The sequence below is a fragment of the Manis pentadactyla genome, chromosome 14 (genome assembly GCF_030020395.1).
Source record: "Manis pentadactyla isolate mManPen7 chromosome 14, mManPen7.hap1, whole genome shotgun sequence".
NCBI lineage: Eukaryota > Metazoa > Chordata > Mammalia > Pholidota > Manidae > Manis > Manis pentadactyla.
The window spans coordinates 67073408-67089374 of NC_080032.1; the positions used below are offsets into that span (position 1 = coordinate 67073408).

Here is a 15967-nt window from a genome sequence, read left to right on the forward strand (position 1 = left end):
AATAAGTCTGGCTAGAGGCTTATCTATTTTGTTTATTTTCTCAAGAACCAGCTCTTGGTTTCATTGATTTTTGCTATTGTTTTATTCTTCTCAATTTTATTTATTTCTTCTCTGATCTTTATTATGTCCCTCCTTCTGCTGACCTTAGGCCTCATTTGTTCTTCTTTTTCCAATTTTGATAGTTGTGACATTAGACCGTTCATTTGGGATTGCTCTTCCTTTTTTAAATATGCTTGGAGTGCTATATACTTTCCTCTTAAGACTGCTTTTGCTGCGTCCCACAGAAGTTGGGGCTTAGTGTTGTTGTTGTCATTTGTTTCCATATATTGCTGGATCTCCATTTTGATTTGGTCATTGATCCATTGATTATTTAGGAGTGTGTTGTTTAGCCTCCATGTGTTTGTGAGCCTTTTTGCTTTCTTTGAACAGTTTATTTCTAGTTTAATGCCTTTGTGGTCTGAAAAGTTGGTTGGTAGGATTTCAATCTTTTGGAATTTACTGAGGCTCTTTTTGTGTCCTAGTATGTGGTCTATTCTGGAGAATGTTCCATGTGCACTTGAGAAGAACGTGTATCCTGTTGCTTTTGGATGTAGAGTTCTGTAGATGTCTATTAGGTCCATCTGTTCTAGTGTGTTGTTCAGTGCCTCTGTGTCCTTACTTATTTTCTTTCTGGTGGATCTGTCCTTTGGAGTGAGTGGTGTGTTGAAGTCTCCTAGAATGAATGCATTGCATTCTATTTCCTCCTTTAGTTCTGTTAATATTTGTTTCAGGTATGTTTTTGCTCCTGTATTGGGTGCATATATATTTATAATGGTTATATCCTCTTGATGGACTGAGCCCTTTATCATTATGTAATGTCCTTCTTTGTCTTTTGTTACTTTATTTTGAAGTCTGTTTTGTCTGATACCAGAATTGCAACACCTGCTTTCTTCTCTCTGTTGTTTGCTTGAAATATCTTTTTCCATCCCTTGACTTTAAGTCTGTGCGCGTCTTTGGGTTTGAGGTGAGTCTCTTGTAAGCAGCATATGGATGGATCTTGCTTTTTTATCCATTCTATTACTCTGTGTCTTTTGATTGGTGCATTCAGTCCATTTACATTTAGGGTGATTATTGAAAGGTATGAATTTATTGCCATTTCAGGCTTTAAGTTTGTGGTTACCAAAGGTTTAGGGTTAGCTTCTTTACTGTCTTACTGTCTAACTTAACTCGCTTGTTGAGCTATTATAAACACAGTCTGATGATTCTTTATTTCTCTCCCTTCTTATTCCTCCTCCTCCCTTCTTCATATGTTGGGTGTTTTGTTGTGTGCTCTTTTTAGGAGTGCTCCCATCTAGAGCAGTCCCTGTAGGATGCCCTGTAGAGGTGGTTTGTGGGAGGCAAATTCCCTCAACTTTTGCTTGTCTGGGAATTGTTTAATCCCTCCTTCAAATTTAAATGATATTCGTGCTGGATACAGTAGTCTTGGTTCGAGGCCCTTCTGTTTCATTGCATTAAGTATATCATGCCATTCTCTTCTGGCCTGTAGGGTTTCTGTTGAGAAGTCTGATGATAGCCTGATGGGTTTTCCTTTGTAGGTAACCTTTTTTTTCTCTCTGGCTGCTTGTAATACTTTGTCCTTGTCTTTGATCTTTGCCATTTTAATTATTATGTGTCTTGGTGTTGCCCTCCTTGGATCCCTTGTCATGGGAGTTCTGTGTATCTCTGTGGTCTGAGAGGCCATTTCTTCCCCTAGTTTGGGGAAATTTTCAGCAATTATTTCTTCAAAGACATTTTCTATCCCCTTTTCTCTCTCTACTTCTTCTGGAATGCCTATGATTCTTATATTATTCCTTTTAGATTGATCACTCAGCTCTCTTAAAATTCTTTCATTCCTGGAGATCCTTTTATCTCTCTCTGCATCAGCTTCTCTGCGTTCCTGTTCTCTGTTTTCTAGTCCATTAATGGTCTCTTGCATCTCGTCCATTCTGTTTTGAAGTCCTTCCAGAGCTTGTTTTATTTCTGAATTCTCCTTCCTTAGTTCTTGCATATTTCTCTGCAAGTCCATCAGCATGGTTATGACTTTTGTTTTGAATTCTTTTTCAGGTAGACTGGCTAAATCTATCTCCCCAGATTCCTTCTCAGGGGAAGATGTAGCAGATGCTGAAGCTGTCTGGGTTAGTCTTGTCTGGATCATATTTTTTTGCCTTTTCATGTTGACAGGTGCTATTGACTGTCAGCTGGGAGGGCCAAAATTTTCACTTGCTACTGGCCTTTCTTTACTGGGACAACTGCGACCCCTAGTGGCTTGTGTTGGGTAATTGCGTGTAGAGTGGGTCTTTGTGTCTTGCTTGGCCGGAAGGGAGAAATTTCCCTTTCTATGGGCGGAATTTGTCTCAGGCTGCTTCTCTGCTTTCGCAGCGCCCGGTGGGGTAATGGATGGGGGGGCTGCTTGACTGTTTGCCTCTGTGTGGGGTCTCAGAGCTGTTGCCCAGGTTGTTAGTGCACCCGGTTTTCCCTGTAATTTCCAGCTGCTGTACTGTGACCTGGGTTGTTTCCGTCAAGCTGTTAAGTCCCTGTCCCTTTAAGACTTTCAAAAAGCCCCCGCTTTTCTTTGTCACAGGGGCATCAGCTTCAGCACCCGCTCAGAGGTCTTACTCCCTGTTCCCCCAGTATCCAGGGCCCCCTGGGCACGTACTGTGTCTGCGCTCTGGCCCGGATGGCTGGGGCTGGGTGTTCAGCAGTCCTGTGCTCCGTCTCCCTCCCGCTCTGCCTATTCTTCTCCCGCCGGGAGCTGGGGGGAGGGGCGCTCGGGTCCCGCTGGGCCGGGGCTTGTATCTTACCCCTTTCACCAGTCGCTGGGTTCTCGCTGGTGTAGCTGCAGTCTGGCCACTATCCTGCGTCTTCTGGTCTCTCTTTTAGGGCTAGTTGTGTTTGTTGTATTTTCAAAAGTATATATGTTTTTGGGAGGAGATTCCCACTGTCCTACTCACGCCGCCATGTTGGCTCCGCCTCCGAATTTTATTCTTAATAATGAAACATTAATATATGTGCACTATTTTTTTATTGCTACATGAAAATAGTTAAAAGTGCTATGTATATGTATTGGGGACATCAGTAACATTACATTTTAAAGTGTGACTAAACCATACTAAAGCAGAACATAAGTTTGAGTGTGGAGAGAGATGTGAGCTGGAAGGAATATAATAATAGGCCACATGGACAACTCTTATTCAATAATGGTATACAGCTATGTATATATATATATATATACACACATAAATTCATATGTGTTATGTATCTGTGTATATACATATGTGTATGTGTATACAAATATACATACACACGGGTATCATCACAAAATAGCATGTGAGTATCTTTAGGATAGATTCTTTAAAGCTTTACAGTGTCAACATGATAGATTAATTAGATAAAAACTTTTGAAAATGTTAAAGGCAAAAAATAAACACAAAATTTACCCTAAGCTAAAGCAATGCAAGAATTGTCAAAATGTTTTAAGTGTTTCCTATCACACAAAAAATGAAACTGAGAAACTGATTTTACATGAATAATTTTACACAAATCATTCGCTGATTAGGTTTCATTGTTTCATTTTTTGTTTTTAGTGGCCATGACTGATAAGAATGATTTGTGACCTGACAGCCCACTAACAGTAAGTTCTGCAGTGTCCTGAGAAAAGTCCCATATACACTACCTCGTGATGAAAAATGGTACCTACTCTAGAACTGAAAGAGTTCATAAAGAAATATCACAGAAGTGTCTTTAAGGAATAATATTTCCAGAATATTCACTGACTATGATCTGTAACAAAGCACATTAAAAATAATTAAAACATTTGAAGCTACTTTCCTAATAAGCAATGATGAATTAAATTATGTTTGTGATAATGCAAAGGTTAGTGAAATTGTTTGTGTATCAGTGTGAATGTGTTAGGCATATTGTGTAACTTCAGGTAAGACTAGTCGATGACATGCCCAATCTAGAGATGATACAGAGCTAAAATGAGCAGCAGCAGAGCAGTTTCCTGTGTGGTTGGGAAGAGTATGCCCTTGAATTCTGTGCTCACATATCAGTCTCTCACAGGACAAGACATTATCAGCCTTTCTTGGCTTCTCTTCTGGGCTCTAAGTATTGAAATTCTTGTATTGAATCTTCCATCATAAGAGTCACGATCTGCTTCTTCCCAGGATATATATGCACACTCTGCAAAAGTTCAGACATTTTCTTCGATAAACTAGATATTTATAATTTCTCAGATATTCATTCAATTTCTCAGCATGTGTTTTTTAAGAAAGTTGAAGGAAATTAAGTAGAAAGAAACAAAACTCAAGGACAGATTGATGTATCAATATGCAGGTGTGTGTATATATATATATATTCTTCCAAATAACATATGAGTAACAAGTTAGGGAAAGAACATAGGAAAAGAAAGGAGAAAGTATTGAAGATGAGGGATGCTAGGAGGGAAATCAGGTATATTTGATTTATATATATAATTTTAAGTAAGTTATTCTAATTATTATTTACATTTAGGAATTGTATTATTATCACTGTTTTTATTTGATGTAACACTTTATGAATCCTAGAAATTGTTAAGTGATATGAAATAGCGGCTTAAAGAAAACCAATAAGGAAATACAAAATTCAACCTAGGAAAAGCATAATTAATCCTCCCATAGGATGTGTTTTTTGATTATGAAGAGCTTGGGTATATTATCTTCTAGTAAAAGAGTAAAGCAATTTCACATTAATTTCTTTCAAATTTCTAAAATGTTTCAATCACAAAAAATGTTTTCCAAATTCCTCCTGAAATAGAACTTAATTAATTCACTAAACATTAGCTTTGAAGATGCATTTAATTGCTTGTTAAACTGCATGGAGAAATTGAATAAACAATTATGGCAATGACAAAGATTAATTAGACAAATCAAGGAGGTCATAATACAGTGGGGAGGCATCAATGAAAGCAAGATAAGAGGAGCTAATTGATAGAAGGGTGACAAATAAAAAATCATGAGAAAAATTGGAAGAACAGATTGTTATTGAAGGATCAGGGAGTTTTAGTAAAGGTGGTGGAATTTGATTTACAGATTGAATATACTAAAATTATAATGAGCAAATGTAGCAGGAAAATATACCAGAGAAAGAATTTGAGTGAAACACTCAGGTGGAAAGACCTATATTATGTTGAAAAGAATAGGGGTATCGATGGAATTAAGGGACATGGAAATGGGAGAAATGAAAGGTAAGACTGAAAAAAAGGAGGGAGCAGGTGAGACTGCAGAGGCTCGTGGCACTTGCATGCCAGGCTGTAGATAAATTTCATCCTATGCCATCCAATAAAGCAGTCAGATCATCTTTTCCTTTTTTACTTATCAGTGAATGACTGATTAATCAATGTATATTGAATGACTCATCACTTATATTTAAATTAAATGACAATTTATATGGAATTTTTCAGTGAATGACTATAAATCAGTTTGTAGATTTGTAGTTAATAGACATTAAAGAGACCGAAGTGACATGTCACACCAACTTGTTAACCTGAAAAATAAAACCATGTTTTTTCCCTTCTTAAAATGTTTTTGCATTTGAATTATATTCTCGTCACTAGTAATTTGAGTTCATTCCTAACACTATTTTATTCAACACCAATTTTACTTGCTGATTCCAGAATTTACATGAATTGAAAAATATGTTCTTCCATTCATTTTTCTTGCCTCTCTGCCCTTCAGTAATGAGTGAAGGAAGTGTAAAAACGTTTAGTTTTTCAGTTTCTAAAATGCTTTCACATGTAGAAATCAATACCGAAAGAATTCCACAAGGTAAGTGTCGTCTTGATAGCCAATATACAAATGTAAACAGTCATGATGGTTAAATGGCATGTTCACGACATGAGAGCCTCTAAGTGTTAGAAGTCAGTCTATCATTCAAGTAAAGAGGCTTATGGAGCCTGGAATGGATCTGATACTATAGTCATTCATTACATGATTGTGCTTTCAAGATTGTTTCAATTCAATAACTCTCCTAATGTCATAAACGGGTTTCTCCACCTGAAACATCCATCTCTTAACTGAGAATGCTCTGAAAAATTTTAATTTCTACTTTTTTTATTAGTTTCCTGATTTTTGCTTCATGTTATTGATGTATTACTAATATCCTCATGGCTTAAGTCTAATCCATCCTTCTTAAACATTTCTTTCTACCATTAGTCCAAGTGTTCTGCAGTCTTAGTAAAATGGCATGCCTAAGCAGAGATGGGGTAATGATTAAATCTAGGCTGAAGGTGGATAATGGAAGGGTATTGTCGGTATATCCCTACAAATCCTGCTTAAGCACACCATCTGATTGAAATGGCAGGGCCCGATTTTGCTTAGAGACACATCTGAAATAGCAAAACAAGACAAACACAAGAATTTGCAAAGGAACTGTGAATTTATATATGCTTGGCAGGGGATTTTATTCATAAGCCATAACAATCTTTCTCACAATTGATTTCTTTTCCCTGTTGCCCACTTATCTTACAGGATAAATGTTCTCTAAAAACTGACCCTGCATATCTTAATTTGAGTAGCATCACATTTCTGAGGCTCTTAAATCCCTACTTCTGTCCACATAGCCTGAGTTCTTTATTATGGAGATGAACTTTCATTTCTTGCTTTTTAAAATTTCACTTAAGCTTTTAAAAATATTCACTCATTTTTTGGAATAAAATGACAGAAAACCTGGAAATCAAACTGGAATAAAAAGATTTTTCTTTAGATATTGGGAAAAAAGGAGTAAAAATAATGTAAGGACATCGTTCTCTGGGGGTAGGGTTTGGGAACACACATTTATGAATGTGCTATCATGATTACATAAATGTTTTGCACACATTTGATGTTTGAAGTGAAAGAATGGAATTCAGTCAAATGAATCCAGGCTTACCACAGGACCAATGGTTTTCACTGATTCCATTCTGATAAGTGGATTTAGATAATATTATTGAATACTCTGCAGAATGCAAATTCAATAAATCCAAGTTAATGAGGTTAAGAAGAGAGATTTATAAAGAGTCAACTTTTGGAGCAGAGGTCTCAAAGACCAGAGAGGTAAAATCATTTTATCTGCTCTATAGAGTCTACAGACAAGTCTGTGGAGCAAATTATTCATCTCTGATAACATGGTTATTTTTTATTCAGAGCATTTCCATCTTATAGTTCTTATAAATTTCATATCTCTACTGAAATGCTCCATATATCTATGCCAGATTCCATTTTCCCAACAGATGCCTTTATCTATCAACCATTGTTATTTCATATTTCCTGTCTGAAAGTTACAACTAATCCATTCCCAGATCTGGTCTTGAATGCATTGTTTTTTTTAAATGTGTTTTACTAAGAGCAGGGTTTATTGCTCAGGCAAGGGGGTTTCTGTCCCTCCCTCTGTGGTATCTGTCCTGTACTTGTACTTCATGTGTGAGGCAGTTTGCTTCCTCTTGAGCTGAGGTCCTTTGCCTTACCATTTCAAGCTGGCTTTCTGATCCTTTTCTAGAAGCAGGTGCTTTTACCGATTGTCGTTGCAGGGTACAGGGCAGGTTAGCTTTCTACTTTTCCCCCAGTAGCAGCTGAACTCTCCGTAGAGTGGATGAACCGGTGCGGAGGGAGAGGGATGGTGGGGAAGCATTTATTACTCTCTCCTCAGCGGCAGCTCTCTATCAGCCCTGGAGTTAGGACAGCCAGGGTACCAGCTGGGTTTTATGTTTGTCCCTTAAGACCAGACATTTACCATCTTTTACTCACACATGGCCCAGAACAGGGATGGACTCCAGATCTACCCACTAAACCCAAACTTTGACAGACCCTGCAGACCCATGCCACAGATGGGCTTCTGAACTTTTCTTATCTTTCCAGGAACATCCAGTGGAAGCCAACAGAGTAATTGGCAAGTGTGTGTGAACTTCCATTCGTCTATGGCTACACAGGATTCCAGTCTCATGATTGCCTGCTCTTAGCCTTGGAGTGTATTCAAATTTTCACTGATTTCATGGCTGCCACTCTTTCTTCTATGCTTTGCTAGAGGTGAAGTACAGTATGTGTCCCTTCTTTCTACAGAAGCAGGGCTTGTTACCTCTTAGAATCCATCACCTGATTGCTTTTTTAATTCAACCGTCTCATTCACTCAAGACGAGATACGACTTTGTAGCTTACCTCTCTTTTCCCTGCCTTTGTATGTGAGCTGTGTTGTGCTGGACTGTAGCTCCGGGAGTAAGGCAGTTCCTTCCCAGGGCAAGCTCCCTATGAATCTGGTGAAAGTGAAGAAGGGCAAGGGGAAGGGCAGGTTGGGTTAAAGGGTTTTATTGCGCCAAGCTCAGTCCCTCGCTGGGCTTCCCCTGACGCGCTACCAACTCCTCCATCTCCAGCAAGCCCGCTCCATCCAACACTCGAGCCACAGCACCTGCTCGCTTCTCCTGACCGCCCCTCCGACAGGACCCTGGTGGCTGGCCGGTACCAGACCAATTAGGTACCTGGAACAGAGGGGAGGAGAGAATGGCTGTTTTTTGCTCCACCCCTTGCCCTGGCTGCCATCCTGCTGTGGCCTATTGTACGTAAAAGGTCCCTCATCTGCAGACCACTATGGAAGCCAGGCAGAAATTCTGGGTGGAAACTTCCATTTACCCCACAGTGACTAACTTAAAACAGAAGCAGAACTCTGAGTAAACATTTAGAAGCTGATATCACAAGGTTTAATAATCTCTTTACAGATCTTTCTACTTGATTTTCATGGAAATACGTTGCAGTGATTCAGTGAATCATTTGCCTGGTGCTTCTTTTGTCTGTTGGAATCTTAGCCATGAAGTTTAAGTGAGTATGTAAAACAGAAATCTGCTTTTCCATTACTCACATAATGAAATCTTTTAAAGAGAATACACTTTTTGATCAGTTCAATTCCTTGACCGTGAATGATATTCTTTGCATAGAATGAAAATTTCTTAGAAACGTCATTGTCCATTTTTAAGCACATAATGAACCTTACTAAATACAGTCTGTTCTCATGTTTCCTTTACCAGAAATGCCTCTTAAAAATATCTTTCTCTATGAAAAACTTTCTCACACTGTTACCAGAATAAAATTTCCTTCTCTGTGATCAATTGCTGAATGAACTTATCATAGTTATATTATTTTATTTTTATGTTTATGAATTCATTACTTTTGAACTCCTTGAAGCAAGTGATGTTTCATTAATCATTTTTTATTTCCAAATTTAGTACAGGATCCTGCATATAAGAATGTCAAATTATTTTCTATTTCAGTTTAAAATTGACCTTTCTGAATTATCTTCAGTGACTCAGAAGTCATTCCAAGCAAAAGAATGTTCAGAAAATATCTCCTCCAACAAGAAAGCAAACAAAACAGGTAATTTCAGAAGAGACTCTGAGTCATAATTTTATTTGTAGGAAAGAGAACTATGTATTAACTATTTTGCTTGATACATGTAACTGGATACATGTGAGGGGATAGGAGTCAAATCTATTTGTATGTCAAAGAGTATTTCTCATGTAATCACATAGATAAAATTTATACACTCAAAATGATGACACTATCAATGATGACCTAAGGTTGAATGAAATACTTTGACAAGGCACCAATGATGATTATTGGGTGGATATCTATTTATGACTTTACTTATGTATTTCTTTTTATCGAATTTCTGAAACAAACCTTTTAACAAATGTATGCACATTCATTTTCATTTTGAACAGAAAGAATACTTTATTGACAATTTTAACAGTTATATGTATTGGCTATGCTTCCTGATACACTTCTTTTTATCCTATGTATTTTTTTAAAATAATTTTTTAAAATTAAGGAATTATTGGTATACTCTTATGAAGGTTTCACATGAAAACCAATGTGGCTACTACATTCATCCATATTATTGAGTCCCCCCACCATACCTCATTGTAGTCACTGTCCATCAGTCTGATACACTTCTAATTCTGTGATTTTAAAAACAAAATTTGTTTCCCAATACGCATCTTATGAATCTTGACGACCAAAATGTTTTCAATGAGATGAACTATTAACTTTATTCTAACACAAAATTTAAGTGCTTACAGTCTGCAATGTAAAACTCAAAAAATGTTTTTGTAGTGGATAGGGTTGCTTATGTGAATTTACTGGATGTGATTTGCACTAATGGAAAGCATCAGTTATATTCTAACATTTTGGAAATGTCCACTTGTTCAAACAACTGGCAACATCATGGAGAAAACTACTACCATTTTTAAGAGCTTTGCATCCCTGGAAAGAACGTCACCGTTATTGCATTGATTAGGTTCAAGATTTCTTAAATCAAATATTGAAGAAGAGATGATAAAGACAAGACTTTTGTTTCATAAATTTCATTATCAAAAATAATAAGAACGCAGCAATCCTTCAAGTTTTATATTCTTCTGAAGCTCCTATTGCAGTCACAGAAATCTTTACAATTTGACTGTGATTTTCAATGTGTACTTCACTAACATTTGAATAGCTTTCCTCAGCACTAGGATAACATACGAATAACATGTGCATAAGATTATTTGTGTCTGATTCCTTCCTATCTGGGGCCTCTTCTGCTGTCCAGGACTCCCCACCACACCATTCTATGGGAAGCACGCCATGGTCTCCAGCTCTACTACAGCTCTGTGAACCCATTGTGGCCCCACGGTACTCTTTCATTTCCTTGTTTCATTTACCTGTGACAAATCTGAAGGGCAGTTGTTCTATTCCAAATCCTGTTTGCTTGCCTAACACCTCTGGATACATATGAGAAGCGATTTAAATGTATTTGGGCAACCCTTAGGGAGGATAAACACTTTTAGACAGGTTTTGCAATGTTCTGAGTTTTATCTATCTCTTTGTAAACAATGTGTTGGTGTTTCTTGGGGTTGAATGAGTCTTAGTTTTTTGTCCCTGTTCTGGTTTTCTAGTGGCAGACTTTTGAGTTATAACCAAAATAACATTTCAAACCAGTCAGTCTATGTCAGGGGCCAAGACACTATCTTTAAAAAGCCAGATGGTAAATATTTTTTGCAGGTTTGCAGGCCACAGTGTCTCTCAGCTGTTCAGTTCTGCTTGTTGCACAGAAGCAGCAGCAGGCAATGCCTGAATGAATGGGTGTGACTATGTTGCAGGAAAATTTTATTTACAAAAATAGGTAGTTCAAAAACCTGCAGGCCATCTGGCCACTAGTTTATATGTTCATGAAGCCTAGTGATCCTGGTACTTGAATATGGAAAGGGTTGGCTCCTTTTTCTCCAGTGCTGTATCAGGAACTCTAAAGGAAATAATACTCCAAATAGAAAATGTCTAGAACCTTATTACAGCACACACATTATTTTATAAGTTTGGATATATTGTGTACTTGAGTATCTGTTTTTCTATAATCTCAAAAAATGTCTTTTCACTTTCATCATCAATATAATTTGTTAGAAATACATAGTTTTGATAAAGCTGTCTATTCTTAATCTATGATGATTCTTCCAGACTTTGTTATTGAAGGTTTGAGCAGTGACCTAAAGGAATTTTACTGTATATTTCCCTGAAAATTGTATCTTCTCACCTCCCAGTTATTTGGCCTCACAAACATGAAATCCATTGTTTACATTGAGATGTGAAAATCTTGTATCATTAATCTATATGGAAAATTAGGTTATTTTTTCAAGTGTTCTATTATATTACTTTCATTTTAAATTCAGAGTCTCTTTTCCTTCCTTGATCTACTAATTCATCAATTTCTGTCATCCCCAAAACACAGCAAGGTGGGATTTATCTTTGGTTTAAAATAGCATGGAATCAGGTAGGTCTAAAAGTTCTGCCTAAGGATTTTAGACATTCTGTATTCCTAATCCTAAAAATGAAACTAGGATAATTTGAGTTTAAAAAGGTAATGCTAAAATTAAAGTGAAGAAAGACAAGCTTATGGCTGATGATGGATGAAAGGTACAAAAATAATAATAAGAAGAACAAAATTGATAAATGTCAGCTAACTTAGTAGAAATGTATGTTACCTGAATATGATCTTTTACATGGTAGTTGTCTTATTTTAGGAGCTAGTTCTTGGTCAATAATAACTTGTCACCAATCCTGGAGATGAAAATTTACATTGTTAATAGTTCAAAATGAAATAATTTTTAATCACAGTTCTGTATAACTCTTCTTTAAAAAATTGAGGTAATAGCGTTACTAAATGTGTGTTTAATGGTCAGTATGTTCTTAAATTATTAGAGTACATTTAGTGGTGTACTCTTAAAATAGGCAATTTTGTATGTACCTCTGGAAGGAAAATGATTTAAATATGCATCATAGAAGAGTCAGAAGAGCCTAAGGAATGTATGATGACAAGCATGAAATATTTATAATAAAAATGCCAATTTATTTTGATGAGCGAAACTTTTCTGATATGTCTGAAAAGCAAATAAACCTACCCTGAAGCTATCCCTTCTTCATAAAATCCTGTCTTTTTAAATATTAACTAGGGAAAAAAGTTGACCCCAGAGTTATTAGAATAAATAGGCATCTTCCCCTGTCACTGACAGGAACAAGAACAGAAAGCTGAAGAAGAAAGAATTTATATGGAAAACATTCTGAGTGGAAACCCTCTCCTTAACCTTACAGGCCCATCCCAGCCTCAGGCCAATTTCAAAGTTAAAAGAAGGTACTCTACACTAATGGGTTGGAGATATATATATATATATATATATATATATATATATATAAAGATTAAGAGTTTTATTGCAAACTATGTTCTGTAAATCCCACCTTCCACTGATAACTCTTCTCTATCAGACTGCAGTAATGGAAGAAGGAAAATGAAAGAAAATAAACTTATTTTCAATAGAGATTTACAGTAACCAGCTATGTACCAGGTATTATTCAAAACACTAGGGACAGACCAAGGCACTGAGCCCTTGACCTTACAAAGCTTACATTTTAGGTGTCTATGTCAGGGATCCCTAAGACTGTCCTTCAAATTCAGAGATTTACATTAGGCCTCAGGCTCAGCATATGGTTATACTAATGGCTAATGTGGTAAAAATACACAGTTATATCATAAGGGGAAAAGATACCAGAAGAATCCATGTGCGCAATTTCTTCCTTATGTTCTGTCCCTTTTGTGAAGTGTCGCACAAATTCTTGACCCCAGCAGTGCAAGTACAGTGCAGTGTTTTCTGCCCAGAGAGTGTACATTAGAGACTCAGTGCCTGAGGTTTTCACTAGGGCTAGTCTGGTAGGCAACCTCTGCACAGCACATACCAAAATCCAGACTCCCAGAAGGGAAAAAGGTGTTCTGCATAGTCCATATTTGTACAGATAGTCTAGGCACAATGACAGAAGATTCCTGAAATCCAGGTTCGCAACTGCCAGCCATGGAGCAACCTCGTGAGCAGCCTGTCTTAAGAATAACAGTCTTAGTTTAGGCCTGATCTATGAACTCTTTTCTATACCACCTGTGTTTGGAAGAGTGAAGTAGAAAGCTGAAGAGGGAGAATAATAAAACAATAAATATTTTATGTAGTACTTCAAAAAGTAATACATAGAAAAGTATAGCAAAAAAGCTTATAGGAGGTGCTGAATAGGAGGCAGGTTGGTTATTTTATATGTGATCAAGGAACCCCGTAGGCTTACCTTTGAAACCATACCTATTTCTCACCACCTCCACTGCTACCCTCTCCCTCTGGGGTGATGCAGTACCTCTCAGTCGTCTGATTGCACCCCCACTACCTTCTCCCTCCCTAACTACATTTTTATTTAGCAGCAGCATTGTGATCCATTTAAAATGAAAGGTCACAACCTTGCTCTGAAGTATCCAGTGGCTTCCTAACTCATTCGTAGTAAACTTTGAGTCCTTAACAATGGCCCATATGCTATAAAAACTTACAGCCTCCATGCAGAGGCAACAGAATAGTCAAGGAAGGATTTGCTGGGAAGGTGACATTTTATCAGAGACCAGACTTCAACGTATTTACCTAAGCAATTGAAAGGACTGAGATGGGGAGGAAAGTAAACTACTGTTGGAGGCAGGGGAGGTGACATATTTAAGATATGGTAAGTTTAGGATGTTATGTATGCTCTTGTGGAAATGTTGAGTAGTCCAAGTTGGAGAGGATGGATTTGGGAGTTGTCAATTTATAGAAGTTTTTCAAAGCCATGAAATTAGATGAGATCACTAGGGAATGGCTTTAGGTAGAGAAGTCAGAGGACAGCCTGGGATAATATTTAGAGATTGGGTAAATGATTAGCAATCAATGCCTGGAACTGTGCCTGGTAGGTATGAGGTGTTTAGTAAGTGAGTGCTGATTGATTGGATTTTGATGAAAGAAACTAGAAAGAAGAGGAGCAGTTAGTGAGGAGGAGGAGAACCAGAAGAGACTGGCATGTTGGAAGCCAATGAAACAAAACACTGGAAGAGGCCTAGAGAGATGATCTAGGTCAAATACCGATGACAGGGCTGGTAAAATGAGTACCGTGAACTGGCCACTCTACTTAGCCACATGGAAGAGCAGTTTTGGTGTTGAGAAGGAGAAGCTTAAAGTTTATTGGGAGTGGGTTGAGAGAGTGGTCAGAGAAAAATCTATTCAGATTATGTTTATATTAATATTAAACTATATAGTTTTTCTGCCTTTTTTGGAAGTAGAATCTTTTGTAGGTCAAAATATGTCTTAATATGCAGACCATATTTGACCTAGTTGTGCTCAGCTTTTCATATTTCTGTGTACTATACCAATGACTTTACTAACAATATTTCCAAAGGTGCCCCTATCCTTTATTTTCCCTGTGAAGTTTCTTCTGGCATGCATACACGCATGTACAAAGAATGTATGTTCTAAACAGATATTGCCTTCCTACTATTATAAAGCAAGATTACAACCTATTAAGAATTATTTTTATTCTTTTGGGTGTAATCAGCACATCAAATGATGTACATGTTGAGTATCTTTCTGTGTAATGACTAAGTTTTGCAGTTTGCATGCTGTTCTTGTCTCCTGAAACAAACATTATAAAAGCATTCTATTTCCTTTTTTCCCTGAGGTGGGATGATGATGTTGTTTTCAAGAACTGTGCAAAAGGTGTAGATGATCAGAAGACAAAAGATTTGTAAATGATACACTGCGATCAGAATTTCACAAAAAGTTCATGGAGTTTTATGTGTTTATATTAAATAGTACAGTTTTATGTGCTTTACAGTTTTGTGAGACTGTAGAATGTACATGGTCATTCGGACTTTATTTTGCTGGTGGGTTTTTTCTTTTTTTCTCTTTTCTCCCATCGAAGTTTTGTATAGGCTCTCTTAATTTTAAGGTCCAAAATATCTTTTCCTTCATTGATACCTTATTTGATAAGGACTTGGGAATTGGTTTAACCCAGTTTCTGGTCTCTGAATTTTTCCATTCATGTTTTTTTTAATACAGGAAAGGGAATCTGCCTGGAATAAATATTTTTAATAATCTAAAAAACCGTATCTGTCCCCAGCCTTTTTGTTGAAATGTATGCTGCTTATGACACAGTGCGTATTTTCTTTGTGTAATATATTTCCTTGTGCATTACCTTCTCTCCCCATTTCTCTGACATTGGCTTAAGGTTAGTTAATTTGTGATATCTCCTCCAGGTTTTCTAAGACTATGATGAACGATGGAAGGGATCCCATTTTGAATCACATGTTGGTATGGAAGTGTCATCAACCACCAAGCTGCTTCAGTGGGTGCCCAAGGATGGGATGGGGTACCTGCACCCCCAAAGTGCAGGCGTTTTTCTCTTTTCTGTTGGTGCAAGACAGGCGCTCCTTAAGCATGCCTACGAAGCATGGATACTTGTGTTCTGCATACTCAGCTGCCATGTTTCTCTTGAATGAAGTAGAGTTTACACACTGATAAACTTTAGCTACAAAGCCTAGAAAGATTAACATCCAATGATACATGTAATAAAACTTTTGGAAATAGGATTTT

At 37.2% G+C, this 15967-nt stretch overlaps 1 protein-coding gene and 1 long non-coding RNA gene across 3 annotated transcripts in view; one reads left to right on the plus strand and one right to left on the minus strand.

Moving 5' to 3' along the window:
- Positions 1 to 15967, minus strand: part of LOC130680517 (uncharacterized) — a 634026-nt gene that overhangs the window by 45907 nt on the left and 572152 nt on the right. The window lies entirely within an intron of this gene.
- Positions 7420 to 15809, plus strand: LOC130680526 (uncharacterized). The gene is made up of 6 exons (XR_008993548.1): positions 7420 to 7573; positions 7890 to 8057; positions 8741 to 8840; positions 9290 to 9392; positions 12560 to 12678; positions 15631 to 15809. It is a non-coding gene; the product is annotated as an uncharacterized LOC130680526 (long non-coding RNA).